The 19068-nt window shown below is 39.5% G+C and overlaps 1 protein-coding gene across 7 annotated transcripts in view; it reads right to left on the bottom strand.

Moving 5' to 3' along the window:
* OTUD7A (OTU deubiquitinase 7A) overlaps positions 1–19068 on the bottom strand; it is a 229788-nt gene that overhangs the window by 193884 nt on the left and 16836 nt on the right. Inside the window, exon 3 of one of the 7 annotated variants that reach the window (XM_075897704.1) lies at positions 17548–17678. The exons of the other annotated variants lie outside the window; for them this stretch is intronic. The gene's annotated coding sequence lies outside the window, so the exon portion shown is untranslated. The remainder of the gene's footprint in view (positions 1–17547; positions 17679–19068) is intronic. 7 annotated transcript variants of the gene reach the window in all.

Raw genomic sequence — 19068 nt, 5'->3', positions numbered from 1 at the left:
TTGTGGGGTCACAAACCATGTTAACTCTAAATGTAGGAATTGTAAAATATGACACCAGTGCTTGCAGGAAGCCACTGTCATTATAAAGAGTCTTGGATGGACAAGCTTTTCCCTTCCAGACTCAAGTGGATTGATTTGGGGGGTGGGAGGAAAGGAGCTTGAACCAGCAGGAGCAGCAGCCGGTGGGAGCGGCTGGGCAGGAGCAAGCCCTGACCAAGGGCTGCAACTGTGAGTGGGGTACAGAGAAAGATTGGCTATGTGAATGGGACACTTACATTGCTGGCCTTGTGAGCCTGAGAGGCAAAGGACATTGCTCAATCCATTTGAGTTGGGACATTTACTTGAAGGTTGGTTATGAACTCTGTTTGCGGTGTTTTCCCAAACTAATGCCACGTTACTTCTCTCCCTCTTTCATTAAAAGTTTATTTTCTATGCTCAGACTCTGTGCTTGCGAGTGGGGAAGCACTGCCTCTCAGATGCACCCAGGGGTGTATGTGAGTTTCCCAGGCTAATGGGTGGGGGCTTGATCAAGCCAGTTCTGTGTGGGATGGATGAAAAGGGACCACTAGATATTGAACCCGGCCCTGGCTGCTGCCGGCCCTACCTGGCAGAAGGGTTACAATTATAAAAATGTTTCTCAAACATTAATTTTGCATTCAATGGGTGGCTAAAAAGGGATAATGCAAAAGAAAATCCTGAAAACACTAAGAAATGAATGTTGTTACTTGAACCACTTACTGAGATATTAAGTGGCTATTCCTGCCCTAACCCTCGTCAAAAAAAAAACAACAAAAAAAACACCCACACCACCTCATTTTCTAAGCCTCCTGATCTTATTTTCTCTTCCATGCCTTGCGCATCCTTCATTTAACTCAACAGCAGCTTAGAGAAAGGGAGAAAATTATAAGCACTGATCCACAGGCAGAAAGCTGAAAGTGATTTTCAATAGTTGCTTTTGAGCAAAAGGCAAACCCTGAAGTCAGATAGCAATAACACTTTGGAGGAGTAGAATTTCTCCCTCTCTCCCTTCTGGCACAGCAGTTTCTGAAACAGTGCATCAATAGTAATTTGCTTTCGCACATGAAAAAACAGCTTACCCGATCAATCAAAAGCACATACTCACCAAAACCAACATTATGTAAATGTCACATATACACGTACACCAAAAGAAAATCAATTCAGATAGTGGAATACCTATAAAAGTAATCCTCCAGCATGAGTCCTATACTGGTATTCTCTCACTACATACCTAATCATTCTACTTAACTACCTACTGTAAATTCTGGGACTTCAATATAGACACAAGCCTCTAAAAGAAACTGAAAGTCCAGGAATTCAATTGCCTAAATTGTCACAACAGCAGTTAAAACACAGAGTGTCCATTACACAATAGTCCAGTATAGATGTGTGCATCATGTGAGGTCTCACAAAAAACCCCCACACTGGTTTAATATTATAGACTGAAGATTTACCCAGCATTGTTCAGGTCCTTAAGCAATTTTTGTTGTTTGGAAAATAAAATTAAAATGTACATGATTCATTTAAATCATTGCACTGGGGTGGGGTTGGGGATTAAGGGTTCAGGCTGCCCTAGGGAGAGAGGACTACCCCAGCCCTCTCACCAGAGCAGCTTGAGGTCAGGTGAGAAGCACCTCTCCATGGCCACTGTAACTACAGCGGGCACAGCCAGGGATGGGGGGAGGGAAGGAAGCCCCCTCCCCCCCCCACTGGGACCTGTCCGGGTTCATCTGCCCCCTGCGCTCCCCAGCCAGAGTGAGGAATGCAGAAAACTGGGCATTTCTCCCTTGCTCCCTGACGAAGGACAGAAATGTTTCTATATGAATTGGGAGGGGCAGTTCAGCCCCTCCTTTCCTAAAGGTACCTGGGGGGTGGGAGTCTCAGGGCTGGAGCAGTCCCGGATTGGGGTGGAGGCAGCCAGCCCCTTTCACCTGCCTGGTAATTGTGTCTCTTTTCTGTATGGTTTTATGAGAAGCGATCCCATTTCAGGCACATGCCATTTTACTGGCACAACCAAATCCTTACCTTGCTCTAAGTTGTGATAAGAGGAAGTTGTACGCTGAATTTGGTAGTCTTATCTCTTACCACTTAGGTAGAGTTCTTGAACAGACAGACAAACTCTCTCAAATATATAGCAGATTGTATTTTAAAAAGTGACCTAAAATTTTATAATGAGTTCTCATACTTTCAAAGCCTATTCAAAAGTGGAAAAGCTTTGATTAAAATACCCAACCATCTCTCTAAATTTCTTGATTTTCCAACTTGCATAGTGGATTGTATAATGACTTTGGTTTAGAGTAATCTTAAAAAAAAAGACAAAGTAATCAGAAGTATCAAGTAGTCAGTTTCAGCTTTTGTTGTTCGATTTAGAACTTTTCAGTTTGACACCTCTTAAATTCCCTCTAGCCCAAGCTGTCTCAAATGCTGAGCCCTCTGAACCTTACTATTTCAATACACCATGTCATTTTTAAAGCTAAAAGGCACATACTCAAACACAACCTCACATCTTACATGTGAAAGCCTAATGAATCTGAGACCATCTCAAATTTCCTACCAATTAAAAATACAATTACACTGTCTCAAAACTTCAGATTGTTTCAAATTTTAGTCTCTTTCAGGCCAAACAAGATGTAAGAATTCAGCATTCAAGGCTGGTTTGGCTGTATTGAGAATTTAAAAAACAAAGCCAAAAATACCCCTCCCCCAACAAATTTACTGTAAAAGTCTGTTATCCCCTTACTGTATGTACTTTCATTAGCTATTAATATGATATATAAGACAAGCCAAGATTCTGGTGTCATCTAGCAGAGCGAGCCATGAACTAAATTTCTGATGAGAAAAAGAAATGAGAAGCATATGTGTATCTGATCTATGATGGCATCAAAACCAGCTAATCCAATTTTGCTCAGAATTTCAAATAAATATAACATCCAAGCAAATGAAAGTAAGAAAAATTTCACACCAAAAGAAATAAGTTTGACAAAAATTTAAAATAAACTGAAAATGAGGAGTCAGATAACATACCAGAATGTAGCTACAAATGCTGTGCCTGCTTTGGAAATTAAAAGAAAAAAAAAAAAAAAAGCAGGCAGATTAATCCTTTTATTCTTGGTACATCTTAAATGCCTTCAGGAGTTTATTAATTTCCAAACTCCGACAGAGAAGAGAGAGTGTGCACCTTATGGCTGTGTCCAGACTCAGGGGTTTTTTCGGGAAAAGTAGCCTTTTTCCGAAAAAACTTCACCTGCGTCTAGACTGCAGCCACGTTCTTTCGAAATTAAATCGAAAGAACGCGGCTTTTCTTTCGACGGCGGTAAACCTCATTTCACGAGGAAGAACGCCTTCTTTCGAAAGTGCTTCTTTCGAAAGAAGGCGTTCTTGAATGTAAATAGGGCTTCTTCGAAAGAGAGCATCCAGACTCACTGGGTGCTTTCTTTCGAAAAAGCAGCTTGCTCTTTCGAAAGTTCCGCGTGCAGTCTAGACGCTCTCTTTCGAAAGAGGCTCTTTCGAAAGAGGCTTGCAGTCTAGACATAGCCTAAGTGACTACAGAGCAGTACCTGTGATTGGAGGTGGGTGCTTGGGCTAGTCAGTATCCTGGACAGTGGTCAGGATGGTGTGCCCAAAATGAGTACCCTGAGAGAGATAAGTATCAAGGGCATAACATATGGCAAATGTATGAACGTATGGACCACATAGCGGATTTGCAGATGTCCATAAGAGGTATCTTGTTGAGGGAGGCTTCTACAGCCTCCAAAGCCCTTGTAGAGTACACACATAGTTGCAATAGAGGGTCTTGGTTGAAGACGGAATAGGCCAAATGGATGCAGTCCACTATCAATCTAGACAGCCTCTGGGTGGAAATTGGCAAGGCCAAGGATCTCTCTGTAGTGGATATGAACAGTCTAGGTGTTTTGCAGGTTTTGCTCATCCTGTCCAGGTAAAAGGCAATTGCTCTGTGTACATCAAGAGTGTGCCATGTAGCCTCTTGAGCATCAACATGAGGCTTTGGGAAGAAGACAGGTAGGTTTACGGGTTCATTGCAGTGAAACAAGGGGGTTACTTTCAGTACAAACTTTGGATGAGGATGAAGGACAGCTTTATCTTTATGGAATACTGTGGGGAGGGGAGGTTGCCATAAGTGCACCAATTTCACTCACTCTCCTGGCAGATGTGACGGGACTGAGTATTAGTTTCCAATGCCCTCTGCCTTTTCCTGAAAGTGACATGTGCTGTAATGATCTGGGAACGAGGAGACCACCAAACTAAAATGGTCAGAGTCATTCACTGTAAAACACTACATTAGTGACACTTGCCATTTTTCTTCCCCCTTTGGGCTTTTCCATAGCATGAGTCAGGAACTACTCTTAATACAATCTGTGATACAGCTATTGCTGAAAGGCTAGTACTTAAAGAGGAGAAATAGAACATGTGAAGGTCAGTCAAATAAATTTGCCTTGTGGCAAAAAACAACTCTCTCTCCTCCCTTCTTTTCTCCTTTCATTTCTCACTTCCCCCCCCACCTTCAAATAGCACAAACAGTTCAAGAATACACACACACAATATAATATCTTCATTATACAGGATTCTGGGAATATGACGAGCATTTCAGATATTGCTAGGCTTCGAACACACTATCCCCACAAGAGAGGATTTCTTTTTTTTTTTAAAAACCAACATGAATGGAAAATGATTTTTTTAAATAATTTATTTTAAACAATCCCTTTGAAAACAGAGAAGGCCACAGTAAGGGCATGTCTACACAACACGCTTATTTCAAAATAAGCTATTCTGGAAAGTTTTTTCTAAAAAGGTTATTTTGAAATAGCACATCTACACTACAAGAAAGCGTCAAAATTAGTCAGAGGCAGGTTTCCCTAATGTGGATGTGCTACCTCAAATTAGAGCCCCAGGAGGCACTGTGGAGTAATTACTATGAATGGCCCTGAGGGGGGAGCTATTTCAAAATAGCAGCAGTGGATCATCCACACTACCGCTATTCCAAAATAGCTATTTCAGAATAAGCATTATTTCTCATGGAATGAGGGTTCACAGACTTCAAAATAAGCTGCCCATTATTTTAAATAATTGTGCTGTGTAGACACACCCTAATTGGCAAAATTATCAGTGACTATTTTGTATATGAACAAAACCCCTCTGTTCTATGTAACCAAAAATGAATATAGGCTGGACCTCCCTGGTCCAGCACCCTTGGGACCGGACCATTTCCTGTTAAAGGATTTTGTGGGACCAGGCGAGGTCATATCTGCCTCCCTGCTACTGCCCCCCCCCCCCCCGCCACCAGCCCTGGAGCGGTCGCTGACCCCATGGTCTTCCCCCTTCCCTGCCAGCCTGACTGCCCTGCCAGTTCCCCCCACTTCCCTGCTAAGCCAGGCAGCCCAGCTCCCTGTGCACTGGGCTCCTGGCAGTGCTGGGCAGCCCTGCTGCAGCATGCCGGGCTCCTGGACATGGTAGGCAGCCACGCTGGGTTGTACCTAGCAGCCCAGCTGTGGCACACCAAGTGGCCCAGCTGTAGGAAGCCTCGCCGCCAACCTTCCACTGGGACTCTCTGGTCCTGGAAAACTGTGGTCCTACCAGACCACGGATGTTACCAGACTAGGGACTCCCAGTTAACAGAAGTTCCACCTGTAATAACTGGGGCCCCCTCATCCTTCAACAATTGCCTTGGGGAACACTCCAAATAAAAGGCAGATCTTCGCTCTCTGGGTGCATCTACACTGCACTCGGAGATCAAAACAAGATACGCAATTTGAGCTATGCATATTGTGTAGCTTATTTTGAGTTAATTTCGAAATACCTTATTTCAGAATTTGGCACTGTCTACACAGCACTTAGTTTGAAATAAATCACTAATTCCAAAATGTCCCTTGCTCCTCGTGGAATGATGTCAGAATAGTGATCCCGTTATATGTTGAAACAACAGGAGCTCTCAAAAGACATGGAGTGTAGATGAAGCCACACAGAGCTCATTGCAGGATCAAAGCCAAAAAAAAAAAAAAAAAAAAAGCTAACTACATTGTCACATTCCCTCATTTCCCATTCCACAAAATCAGCAATAGCAAACAGATGACATGACATTGGCTAGTAAAAATGCCTATCGGCAATCTCTATCATTAGTATATGTTGACAGGTAATTCACTTTTCACTTTTGTTTTCAGCCACACACTCCCCACCTCCAAATTGATTGTGGTGGGAGAATATTTCAGAAATCATATCATATTCAAGGGAACAAGAAGTAACCCTCAGTTTTGGAATGAATTATTTTATTACATGGCATTGCAGTGCAATGGTAGAATTTAACAATGTGTTTATCAAAGAAGAGGAAAGAAGATGCCAAATGCCAGGTATTTAGCAAAGAGTGGACTTTAAAATACTTTTTTACTGATGTGCCAGGGAAAGCTGTGTGCTTACATTGCAAGGAAAGCAAAGAGTAAGTTAGAAAAGCACAAGAGATGGTTGCTGGAATGCAAAAAGACCAAAGGGTTTTCACAAAACTATCTGCAGCATAAGACGGAATTACAAGAACAAGTTACATGATTGCACACAAAAATGCCAACAAAACAGCAAACCATTCTCTGGGGGGGGGGGAGAATTTATCAAGGAATGTTTGATTGGCTCTGCTGCAGAATTGTGCCCAGACAAGAAAAAACAGCTGAAAAACACTTCACTGTCAAGGCAAACTGTGGTGAGATGTATAGAAAAATTCTCAGAGAACCTGGTCCAACAGTTGAAAAGTAAGGTCAATAATTTTTCATACTTTGACGTCACAACTTTCATCGAGTGCCAGAAAAAAGATGGCCCACTTGGTGGGTTTTATTCAAGGCATTACCACAATTTTTAAGCTCACAGAAGAACTGGAATTAATACAATCAAATAAAAGCTACAAGTACTGGAAAAGATCTATTAGAGGCGGTAAACAATAGCATCTCAAAATTGGGATTGGAATGGAAGAAATTGGGGAGCATGACCTGTGATGGAAGCCCTAATCTGACAGACAAAAATGTTGGCTCGTGAAACAAAATATACAGCCAAGTGCCAGAAATAAACCCAAAGCAGAAAATAATTTTTCTACATTGCATTATTTACCAGGAGACCCTCTGCAAAAGTGTTCTGGAATTAATCAATGTCAGGGACACAGTTACAAAACTGGTCAACTTTATTAGAGAAAGAGCATTAAAATCACAGGCAATTTGTCTCTCTGCTGGAAGAACCTGAGTCAGAGCACAGGGATGTCCAGTACCATAAAAATGTTAGATGGCTTAGTTTGGGCAAAGTTCTGAAAAAGAGAGTGTGGGATCTAAAAGCAGAGATGGATTTGTTTCTGAAAATTAAAGGAAAAGATGCGAGTTTCCCTCAATTGAATGATGTGAATTGACTCTCTGATTTTACATTTGCCATTGATACTATGGGTCACATGAACGTGAATGAACTGAATTCAAAACTGCAAAATAAAGGGCTTTTTGCTCATGATGTATTCCCTTATCAAGTCTTTCATGACAAAGTTGCTCCTTTCCTCCCATTACATTGGAAACAATTTCCCACACTTCTCCACTTTGCCACAGATTACAATATCTGACCAGAACCTGCAAGAGACACGTCATTACTGCTCTCTTTGCATGCTGAATTTTCTCAATGCTTCATAGGTTTGAGAAGGATAGAAAATGACATGGCTTTGTTCTCCTCCCTTTTCACGTATGAGGTGGGCAACACTCAAAGTGACCTCAAAATTAAGCTGTTGATTTGCAGTGATGCCTTGCTTTCAGAGCAATTCAAACCAATGCCCTTTCTGGGGTTTTACACATCTCTCAATGAACAGAACTTTCTGAAGATCAAGGATCAACTTATGTCTGCGAGCAGACATTTTCTGTGATGAAATTCACTAAAAATCAAAGAACAGATCTGCGATCACCGATAACCACTTTGCAGTAGCACTCTGCATTGCAATATCAAAAATGACACCTGACTTCGCATCCTTTGTTTATGCCCATCATAAACTTTCTCGTTCACACAGAGTTGCAAGTTTTGTTTTACAGTTAATTTTAATAATGAACGTAAATTGAATGTAATTCAGGTGGTCAATATCCCAGATGTGGCTTGCCCAATGGTGCTTTATTTATCTGCACCTCGCAGATATGGTTGTTTAAAGTTACCACTGGTTCCCAATCACCATTCACAACCAATGGGAGCCGCAGGAGGTGGTGTCCTAATCCAGTGGTGCTTAACCTTTTTAAATTCGCGACCCCCAAGGAATTTTTGGGTTGAGGGGAAAAAAATGGGATTTTTGTTGCGCGCACATCAGACACTGAGCCAGGAAAACAAAATAGCAGCCCGCAACCTCCCCAGTAAGACAGCCGCCATCCCCGAGAGTTAATGTTAATGTTATTATTACAGATTTTACAAGTATATTATAAACCATTTTGTGAACACATTTCCTTCTAAGATAATCTTTGGATAATGTAATATTCAGTTAGCTGTTATTAAACTTTTATTACAGTGCTGAGTAAAGAACATAGTGAAGTCTTTTTACAATAGGTGGTGACATGATTTCATGAATAAGAAATGTGCAGCCCTCAACGGATTATAAAAATTCATGGCAGGCCCCCCCAATAAAAATTATTGCCCACCTCCTCAGCCTTCTCTCTTTCTCTCACAAACACACACACCCATAATTACCATTATTGGAAAAGGAATATTTTATTGATATTAAATAGGTAAAAACAAAGATTCACTATAACAAATCATATTTACAGTATGACGCTAGAAAGAAAGGAAACAGATTTTCTCAGAGCTGTGTGTATTCAACACATCCCTCAAGATGTGCTGAATACAGATAGAAATAGCACCCGTATTTTCCATTGCGTTACCCAGATATTCCTTTGTTACACAACAAATGGGGAGAGTGAATATCAGAAGCCCTTGCATCTTCCTCACATCAGCCTGTTCAGACATCTATATCACAAACCCCCTTCAGTGACCTGCCAATGACCTCTGGTTTGACCTGTAGCATGTGGGCTGCTCCATTTAAATGAAGGTGTCATTTCAGTTTTATGGAAGTGACATCCATTTAGTGGATTTCATGCCATTTCCCCTTGAGAGTTCACAATTAGTTGCAGTAGCTTGAGTTATTTCCTTCCAATAATGGCCGATGCTCATGACAGCACACAGTAGACCTTGAACAAGATACTCCATGATTAAAATCTGATGAACAACAGGCTTGGCAGAATTTGTTGTTATATATAATTTTGATTAATACCAGTTTATTTTAAAGGATCTCCCCCCCCACCCCGCCACTTAATTTAAATGTTCATAGTTGCACAAAATTATGTTTTAATTTTTTTTTATTTTTATCAATTTACATTTTAATTGTTTTGATAAGATATTATGGAGTTAGACCATTACTTACTGGCATCAGATGCTGAGATTCCAAAAGTTAAAGCTTTATGACCTATACCACACAAACTGTCAATATCACATGTCAAAACATACAAAGTAAATATCCTTAAATCAAACGCTAATAAGTCCTCAAGCAGCATTTTTCTTACTTTGCCCATCTGTAAATTTTGGTTATCACTGAGTCATGGTGTGTACACAATGAAATCCATGTTTATTGACATTTACCAATAAAAAATTAATCCTTCCAATGACTTATGCAGCATTTTTCATCCTCAATGTATTTTATAAATTAATTTCAGAACATCCAAAGAGATGTTACATGAATTATGAAGATGAAGGATTAATTATTTTCATTTTACAGACAGGGAAACAGAAGGATGAAGGTTAAATAACTTGAGCAGGAAGAAGTAACAACAGTATGGCTGGGACTGGGATTTGAGTTCCTGGCTCCAACTTTTGGACTCAGATCACAATGCCACATCTCCATTCTACTCTCCATCTTTCTTGGAAAAATATGATCATGGTATGTAAGGAAAGCTTTTGGGAATTTTTCAACAACAAACTTTTGTTGGAAAATGCCAAATGTATCAAAAACAAAATATTTCACACAGTTAATGGTCACTTTCAATTATTTTTTAATTGGAAAAAAAATAAAATTGAGGAAGTCTTTCTAAAAATATACATTTAGTTTTCCAGTTCACAATGACTCTGCTTTGAAATCTGAGCTCATAGTAAAATAAAATAAATGGCCAAAACTACGAGAAAATGGTTTGGGATCAATCAAAGCAGTTTTAAAAAATTGTTATTACAGGTTCATTTTTTTTGAGATTCTTTCTATCCTGATTTGGGATTGGAAAAATATTGAAAACTTTTGCATGGCAGGAAAAGCACTCTATATGACAACTCCTTTTCTCAGAGAAAGGTATGTGTATATGTGGGGGGAGGAAGGAAGGGGGAGCGGGAATTAAAAGGACAGATACACAGCTAGTCCTGCCTTAAATATAAGAAGGATCAGGTTTACATTTTCAGTCAGAAGGCCTCCAGAAAATGTTCTTCTCCAGTGCTGCATAAATACAGACTTTGATTTAGAGTTTGCTTTTAACTGTACCCTATGCATAAGACAATGGAGCAAACAACTAAAGAATCCATTTGCAGACATCTTGAAGATATTAAAAAATAGTAAATAACAGTCAGAATGGATTTTGTAAAGAACAAATTGTGTCAAACCAGCCTGATGGATTTATTTTATAGAATAACAAGCCTTTGTGGATAAAGAATGTGGTATATCTATAATTTAAAGTATTTGATACAGTGACCTGCTCAATAATACACTAGAGAAATACAACCTAGATGGAGCAACTATTAGTTAGGTTCATAACTGGTTGGGTAGCCATTCCCAGCGAGTAATTATCAATGGTTCACAGACATGCTCAAAGGGCATAACAAGTGAGATTCTACAGAGATCAGTTCTGGGACCAGTTTTATTCAATAGCTTCATTAAGGATTTAGATAATGGCATAGAATATTTAGAGGAACATCTCATTTTTAAGTGGCAGAAAAGCATTGGTTGTAAACCAGAGATTTTGTTATTTTATCCCCACACCTTTCCTTCATTCTTTTGGGGGTGATATTTCTTTGTTCCTGAAAAGAAAAACCCAGGAAAAAGGTTTTGAAAACTTTTCACCAATGAGAAGGAAAGAACTGAAGAGACAGGTTTGAAAAAATTACTTAGTGACTGGTTAAGGAAGCCAAGGGGAAAATCCAAGGACTTTTAAATAAACCCTATACTTTTGTAATCGCTTTCTTCCAATCATAGCAGAGAGCAACCTACCCTGGGTCAGTGTCCCGCCTCCATGTCTGATCCATTGAAAAGGTGAATCTGTTCTAGTTCTAAGGTACAAAACCTAACTCTTGTTAAAGATTCATACTGACAGCTCTGCATTTACCCAGTTCATTCCATGCAGCATCAGTCAACATGCTGGTTATTATTGTAAGATCATTTTACAAATATTAATTTTGAGGCTAGTAAGTATTTGATCAAAAAGCAAACTGAGACAGAAAGCTTAAATGATTTGTCGATGAGTGCACAGCAAGCCAGCAGCAACACTAAAAACAGACTTTTTAGTCCTGTGCATTACCCAGGCTCACCAACAAGAGGGTCAGGAGGTTAATGGGAACAATTGGCCCAGGAACCAGCCCTTTAAAAGGGCCCGAGGCAGGGGTTGAGAACCTCAGGGTGGAGAACCTCAGGCCGAGGGCTGGGTGCAGCTCCTGGCTTGCTTGGATCCACCCCCCACCCCCAAGTTTTAGGGTGCCTGAAGAATTGGGGAGCCTGCGCTGGTACTTCAGCCCTGCTGCTGGAGCACACAAAATTGACTAGATAGGGCCCCCTAGGCTCTGGTGCAAGGGGAATGTGGAGAGTGTCTTTCTGCTTCTCAGTTGGCAACCACAGCACCCACCAAAAAAAAATGATTTCACAAATTTCCAATCCTAGTAGTTTCTTAAAGGGAAACACTCACATCTCTTAGCTAAAGTGAATGAGTGAACTGTAACACAAGACTGTCTGTTAATGAGCTCATCCTGCCAACTAAGGGTAGCACACCTATAAACGTTGCTAAAAGGGTTACCTAATAACAAGAACTTTAAGTCTGTTTTAGTCACAATGTACATTTTAAAAAATACTTGATGACGAACAAAACTTACACAATCAAACCTTAAAACTAGGTGGTCTAAATATTAGGATTATGCTAACAAAAAGATGCTTGATTGCTTTCCTAGGTCTTTCAGTCAAAAGGAAAACAGTCAACCAAAGGGAAAATTAATTTTACACCTGCTCTTTGCTGTCCAGTGTAAGACTCCAGCTTCTTGAATTGAAGAAATGGCCCTAACTAAAACAGATCTGTGCAAGGATTTGAACACTATTACATAAAAGAGCTTACAGATGCCTGATATAGCTATGTAGAAGCTTACTTTATATCACAGTGCCAATCCTATGAGTTTATGAAAAGGAGACAGAAGTATAAATTAGGCTAAAGACTATCCTTGTATATAGGGTTTCAATTTTATGGTATAATCGGTGGAAAACATTCCTCAGAGGTTGCAAAATGCAGTACTCGATTCTTTATGAACCCCCCTATGGCATTTCACCTTAGATTCTAGCACTGTGATACCATCTATCAGGAAAACAGAGCATTTTTGGTAATTTCATTTTAGTTGAGGCCTGAGAAAGCCATCAATTTTATACAGATTTTTATTAATAACCCAGCTTCAGAAGCATTAGTATTTAAGAGTGGAACATCATTCTGTGTTGACTATCACCACATACTTACAGTAAGAGCTACCAGAATCTGCTAATGAAATCAGGCTTATGTCTGTTTACAAATATGGTGTGCGAATGGCTCTCAAAAGATTAATGACCTGCCACTTTATTTAAGAAATACACTCAGCTTTTGTAATCTCACTTAAAATATGAACCTAAGTATGTGCTTTTAACAAATTGTCTCACCCAATGATGCTAAGAGAGGCAGAAGACACTTGCTTATACTTGCTGTTTTTGGATACTAAAGGTAATTTAATTGTGGAAAATAGCTAAAGAATCAAATGATAAGAGAACACTATCTGCTTATTTATTAGGACCCCAATGATGTAATATGGGCAGACCCTCACAAAACCCAACACACCACACACAAAACACATCAGGTTCACCTGAATGGACTCAGCTACAAAATTAAGTCTAGCTAGGTCTCTTTTTAAGGGAAAAAAGAGTTAAACAGAGAAGTTCATATGCATACACAGGTCTCTAGGCTAGGACGACATTTTCAAAAGTGCCTAAAGTAATACAAAGGAATTTCTTAAAAAAATCCCACATCTTGGGTCTCTTTCTCTCTTCAGATTTTGTAGAATTCCTTTGCAGGGTTGAATATGTGCTTTAGTTCATAATACTATTACCCAGAAATCTGAGGCTTACACACACTTACCAGTAAGGTAAGGTACTTGTGCCAGATTTCAAATATGAATGGAGGCCATCCCTTCCTTTTGACCACAAAAAATAATTGTACTCTTATACACACACTGTTTGTAGCAGAAGATAAAAGAGCTGCCTCAGCTCACTCTGACCACAAAGGTACTGCTTGTATGACAAAGGCTGCTGTCTGTATGTGCGTGAGTGAAGCACACTGGGGAAATGGACTGAGTCTTTAAATCAAGATTGAGTGTCTTTCTAAAATATAAGCTGTAGTTTAATTAGAATTTATGGTTTTTATTTAGGAATTTCTGGGTGAAATTATATGACCTCGGCTATACAGCAAATTAGACTGGATGATCCCTTCTGGTTTTAAAATCTAATGAGACATATGCTCTGTGTCTCCAAATCAAGACAATGACAATACATTTTAGTCAACACAAAAAGAAAATAAAGTCCATTCCCTTACTCCAATAGCATTTAGAAACTATCCTAGGCTGTGTCCAGACTCAGGGGTTTTTTCGGGAAAAGTAGCCTTTTTCCGAAAAAACTTCAACTGCGTCTAGACTGCAGCCGCGTTCTTTCTAAATTAAATCGAAAGAACACGGCTTTTCTTTCGACGGCGGCAAACCTCATTTCACGAGGAAGAACGCCTTCTTTCGAAAGTGCTTCTTTCGAAAGAAGGCGTTCTTGAATGTAAATAGGGCTTCCTCGAAAGAGAGCATCCAGACTCACTGGGTGCTTTCTTTCGAAAAAGCGGCTTGCTCTTTCGAAAGTTCTGCGTGCAGTCTAGACGCTCTCTTTCAAAAGAGGCTCTTTCGAAAGTATCTTTTGAAAGAGCCTCTTTCGAAAGAGGCTTGCAGTCTAGACATAGCCCTAGAGAATCACAGAAATTGAGAGGGATTGGGACAATAGAGGAAATATTTTTAAGACATCTAATGTATCTCCTCCAACCACTAATGCAAAATTACTCCCTACAGTACATTTTCTAGTATTTGCCCAGTCTAGTTTTAAATGTCTCCAGAAAATGACTGAATAAAAAATAAGTTAGAAAACCATTTTCCCTATTTGCGACCATTCTTCATATATGAAAGTAAACAATCTGACGGGCTGGCGTGGATTTTGCTTACTGTCTACAATATGAGAGAGAGTTTGTGTGTCTGTCTAAGAACTCCTCCTAAACGGTTAGAGCCAGGACCAAATTTGGAATGTAGCTTCCTCTTATAACTTAAAGCAAGGTCAGGGTTTGGTTGTGCAAAGACAATGGAATGAACCAGGAATAGGGTTATTTCTCATAAAACAGAAAGGGAAGGGTCTTCTAGCAAGGACAGTTATATAATGGGGGACAGCAAGGGGACAGAGATAAGGTCCAGGATAGCTATATCTCCACTGGGGTGGAAAAAGAGGCAGCTAGGTACATATTTCAGAGAGCGTGGCTATCTGTGCCTGCTGCAGCAGGTGACCGAGGGCTAGGTTTGTCTTCTCTGCCCTCTTCTCTCCTGTGGAAACCTGGATACTGAGCCCCTCATCCACAGCCCCAATCCGACCAATGATTTAAATGAAGAAAAACAAAAATTATTCCAGGTAAGGACCAGAGCAATGCTAGATAAATCCTCCAGTAAGAAATAATCCTTGCATTTTATGCAACACATTTAGGTTCACAATATTAACAACACTGTAACTGGATGACAAGCAAAATGTTGCATAAAAATTTCAGAGGGATAGCCATGTTAGTCTGTAGCTGAAAACATTTACAAAACAAGTCGTCCTGCAGTACCTTAGAGACTAACAAAAAATGTAGATTGTATCATGAGCTTTCGTGGGTACAACCCACTTCTTTACATGGATACAAGTTATTTATCCAAGCAAAAATTATTTTCATCCAGAACAGGAATTGCAACCAAATTTACGAAACAATGAAACTATTTTGTTATATGGTATTTAAACAAAATATCATTTATAGACAAAAAGGAAAAAATGCTATGATCTAGCTCCTAATACATGAATACATGAAACAAGATCAGAAAGTATTTCCCATTTAGAAATAAAATCTTGAGAGCATTAATAGTAATATTGCATGCCCTCCCACAGGTTTTCTTATACATTAACAAAAAGGAGGATAACCAAGACTTTTCTTAAAAAAAAAAAAAAAACGAAAAAGAATAACCATTATTTTAATATGTGAAGGATACAGACATTATTTTGCTGCTTTGTATCTTCACACCCTCTGAAGGAATTTCATTTAAGCTATTCCCAGTATTTACTGTAGTTTAATTAAATTATAGAAATGTCATTCAGAGAAATCCACTTAGGCTGGGTGTGGATATTGAATTTAATCTAAAAATCATTACATAAGCCTGAATTTTGTCATATTCAATGGAACTGAAGAGGAAGAAAGAAGGTTTTCATTCAGAGCTGAGAGAGTCAAAGGAGACACAAAATTGCCCTACCCAGCTCTTCTCAAACTCAGTCTCCTCCTTTATTCCAGATTTAGGTGTTATCTACAATAGCTTGTGAAATTCCCCCTTGTTCTCACAGACATCCAACACTGCCATCAGACATGAATTCAAAGAATCAAGCTTCAAGAGACAACTCCATCATAACACTTTTGTAAGTATTAAAATTTCAGCATAATTTCCCTTTGAATGCTCTAAATTGACATATATTGAATTGCATGTAATACAAATTGAGAAAGATCATTTGCTGTTTTAGAAAGAAGTTTTTATCATTATACATCTGCCATCATACACCTGAATTGAAATATTTTGTAATTTATGAATTGAGTGTCCCTCTGTAAGAAAGATGTTATGTTACTTTTATTACCAATGGCTGGGCTTCAGTTCTACTAAAAGTCTTCTAATGATTTCTGGCTTCCTTAAAGACACAGTAATGAACCAGAACTAAAAGGTGGGTAGCAAATGGTCAACGTTCAGATTACAGGAAACCCCCAAGCTGGGGCCCTCCACACATACAACTATTTTTTAAACTATTTTTAAAGTGCAGCAGGGGCCGAAAACTCCTGACTTACATCCTTGGCCCGCATTTATGACGGCACATGACACCTATCGTCAATGAGAGTTTGAGTTACGATGCCTCCTACTTGCAACACTTCCCCAGGAACCAATCGTGTCACAAGTCGGGAGTCGCCTGTAATATGAATATATTGTATGAAGCTAAAAATAATAATTTTTACCAATTTCTCCACATCATACAGTGCCACCCTAACTTCTGCACTGCTGTTGATAGCAGTGCTACCTTTAGAGCTGGACACCTGACCAGCCACCAGTAGTTTCTTCCCTGCTGTTGCCCAGCTCTGAAGACAGTGAAGAAATAAAGGTGGCAACATTACAAGGCCTACAATCGCCTTGCAGTCCCTTTAGGGTAGGGCCTCCAGTTTGCGAAACACTGTACACTTTCAGTCCAGAATAGAGTATAGGGCAAAAGTACAAAAAATACCAGACTTTGTGAGAGATCAGATTTCTTGGTCTGTGATACATTTTTACAGGGCTCTTCCTATAGCAGATGGAAAGTTTAAATCAACAAAGCAACAAGGAGAACAGAAGAGAGAAAAGTCTACCTATCAATCCTCTTTGACTTGGGTGTCTGGAATAATCCTTTGAGGGCCAGTTCCAACAACTCTGGACCTGGCTACAAAGCTTTTCAGTTTTACACCCATAAGGCTCAAAAGTCAATGTATAACTATCTTCACTCTATCTTACCTCAGGCAACTCTACCAAATCAGCTAGGGGTAGGGCTGAAATCTCATAGACCCGAAAGAACATATGTCCTTGACTAATGTGTCAAGAAGTAAATGTGTATTTGTCCTCTCAAAGATTTCAAGAAATCTCCACAAAGACTCAAAAATCAGCCTGTTCACCAAACCAGGTGGCACTGACACCGATATAAACATCTTAGTAGCCATCACTCCTACTTGGTGGGATCTAGTAAGATGGGGAAGCCCTGTAGCTGCAGGTTTGTCAGAATTATGTGAAGCAGCCCTAGCTACAGCCAGCGTAGCATACTGAGAACTTAACTAGGTCTCGGAGACCTGAGTATTCTTTTCTCTGCCACTGAGCAGCAGGATGACCTTGCAATAGTTACTTGATCTCCCTGTTCCATAGTTTCCCCGTTTGTAAGAAGGGGATATCAGTACTGACCTTCTTGGTAAAGTCGTTCCACATGTCCTGATGAAAAGCAGGAGTATATAAAAAGCTACATTATTATCATTATCATTCATCACCATCAGCTCATCATTCCTCCATTAATTCAGCTGGGTCCCAATGAATTCCTAACAGATGTAAAAGAGTTGGAAATATTTCAGTGGTACAGTTTTTGGGAAGAACCACACACCTATCACACTGGTCTTGGGTGAACATGTTTAGGGTTGGGACACTGCTTGTGGTGCAATAAAGAAAGTCAAAGCTGTCAGCTCACTTTCCTTCAGCAACAGCCAAGACTTTCTGCTTTTCAAAATAAGACTCAGAAGCTTTGAGTTTCTTACTCCAAGTCTATCTGTATTTGAATCTCGCCTCAGTAAATATATGATTTTAACTTAAATTTCTTTAACACACAAATATTTCCTTTTCTAGAGAAAAGTTGTAAATTTTTTCTATTAGAAAATGGTCAATTTCCACTAATCATAGATGTCCATGTCCACTGGGTATTTGGGTCCAAATTTTCTCCTGTTACACTTCTGAAAACTTATTGACATCTGTAAGATTGCAGAAGAGAATTTAGACCATTGGTTCTATTTATCCCAGATGCCACAATTTTCAGCAGACTAGATCAATAGAGAACAAAAACTGGATTAGAGTGTTCATATGTGACTTCAAATATCAAGAAATATGAACACACAAGATACATTTGTGAGGGATACATTAATAAAATAGGTTTCCAGTAACTGTTGCTGGCTTGAAGAACTGACACTTTGTCTTCTTCTATATTACCACAAAGTGTGTCTTCTTATTTAACATGCAATATATGCGGTGACCTAATTTAACAGTACAACACTTGATGAAAGAGAAAGGAGAGCTGTAAACCCAAATGGGCATATCATCATTACATTCCAACTGCACAGACAGGTTCAATGGTTCCGTCCCTATTAGTCCTGCTTCTCACTAGCAAAACTCAAGTATCAGAGGGGTAGTCTGGATCCGCAAAAGTGACAAGGAGTCCTGGAGTCATCATCTGAAGAAGTGGGTCTTTGCCCACGAATGCTTATGCTCCAATAAATCTGTTAGTCTATAAGGTGCTACAGGACTCCTTATAAACTAGCAAAACTGCATCAATAATTTTCTGAAGTAGCAAATAGGACTGTTAAGGATTTTACTTTAAAAAACCAGTGAGTTCTCTGGGAAACTGTTCTTTGGGGTCTAAGGAGTTTTATACCGAAAAAGGGAGTTTTGAAAATATATTTCTAACACAATTAACAAGCATTGTTCATTCCCAGAAAAGGCCTGTTGCCTAGTGTTTAGCTCACAGGACTGGCATACAAGAGTTCAAAGTCCAGCTCTGCACTGATTAATTGTGTCATTTTACCCTCTTTCTGTCATTTTCTCTATTTACTATAGACTATATCAAACACACCCCTACCACAAAATGACATCGTGGGGATTAAATATCTGCACTGAGTGTTCTGAATAAGCATTAACATTATTCCTCAACTTATTCTTTGTTAC

Source organism: Pelodiscus sinensis, chromosome 14 (assembly GCF_049634645.1).
Source record: "Pelodiscus sinensis isolate JC-2024 chromosome 14, ASM4963464v1, whole genome shotgun sequence".
In the NCBI taxonomy this organism is placed as follows: Eukaryota; Metazoa; Chordata; order Testudines; family Trionychidae; genus Pelodiscus; species Pelodiscus sinensis.
Note: the sequence above shows the minus strand (reverse complement) of the source record. Positions and strands in the feature narration are given on the sequence as shown.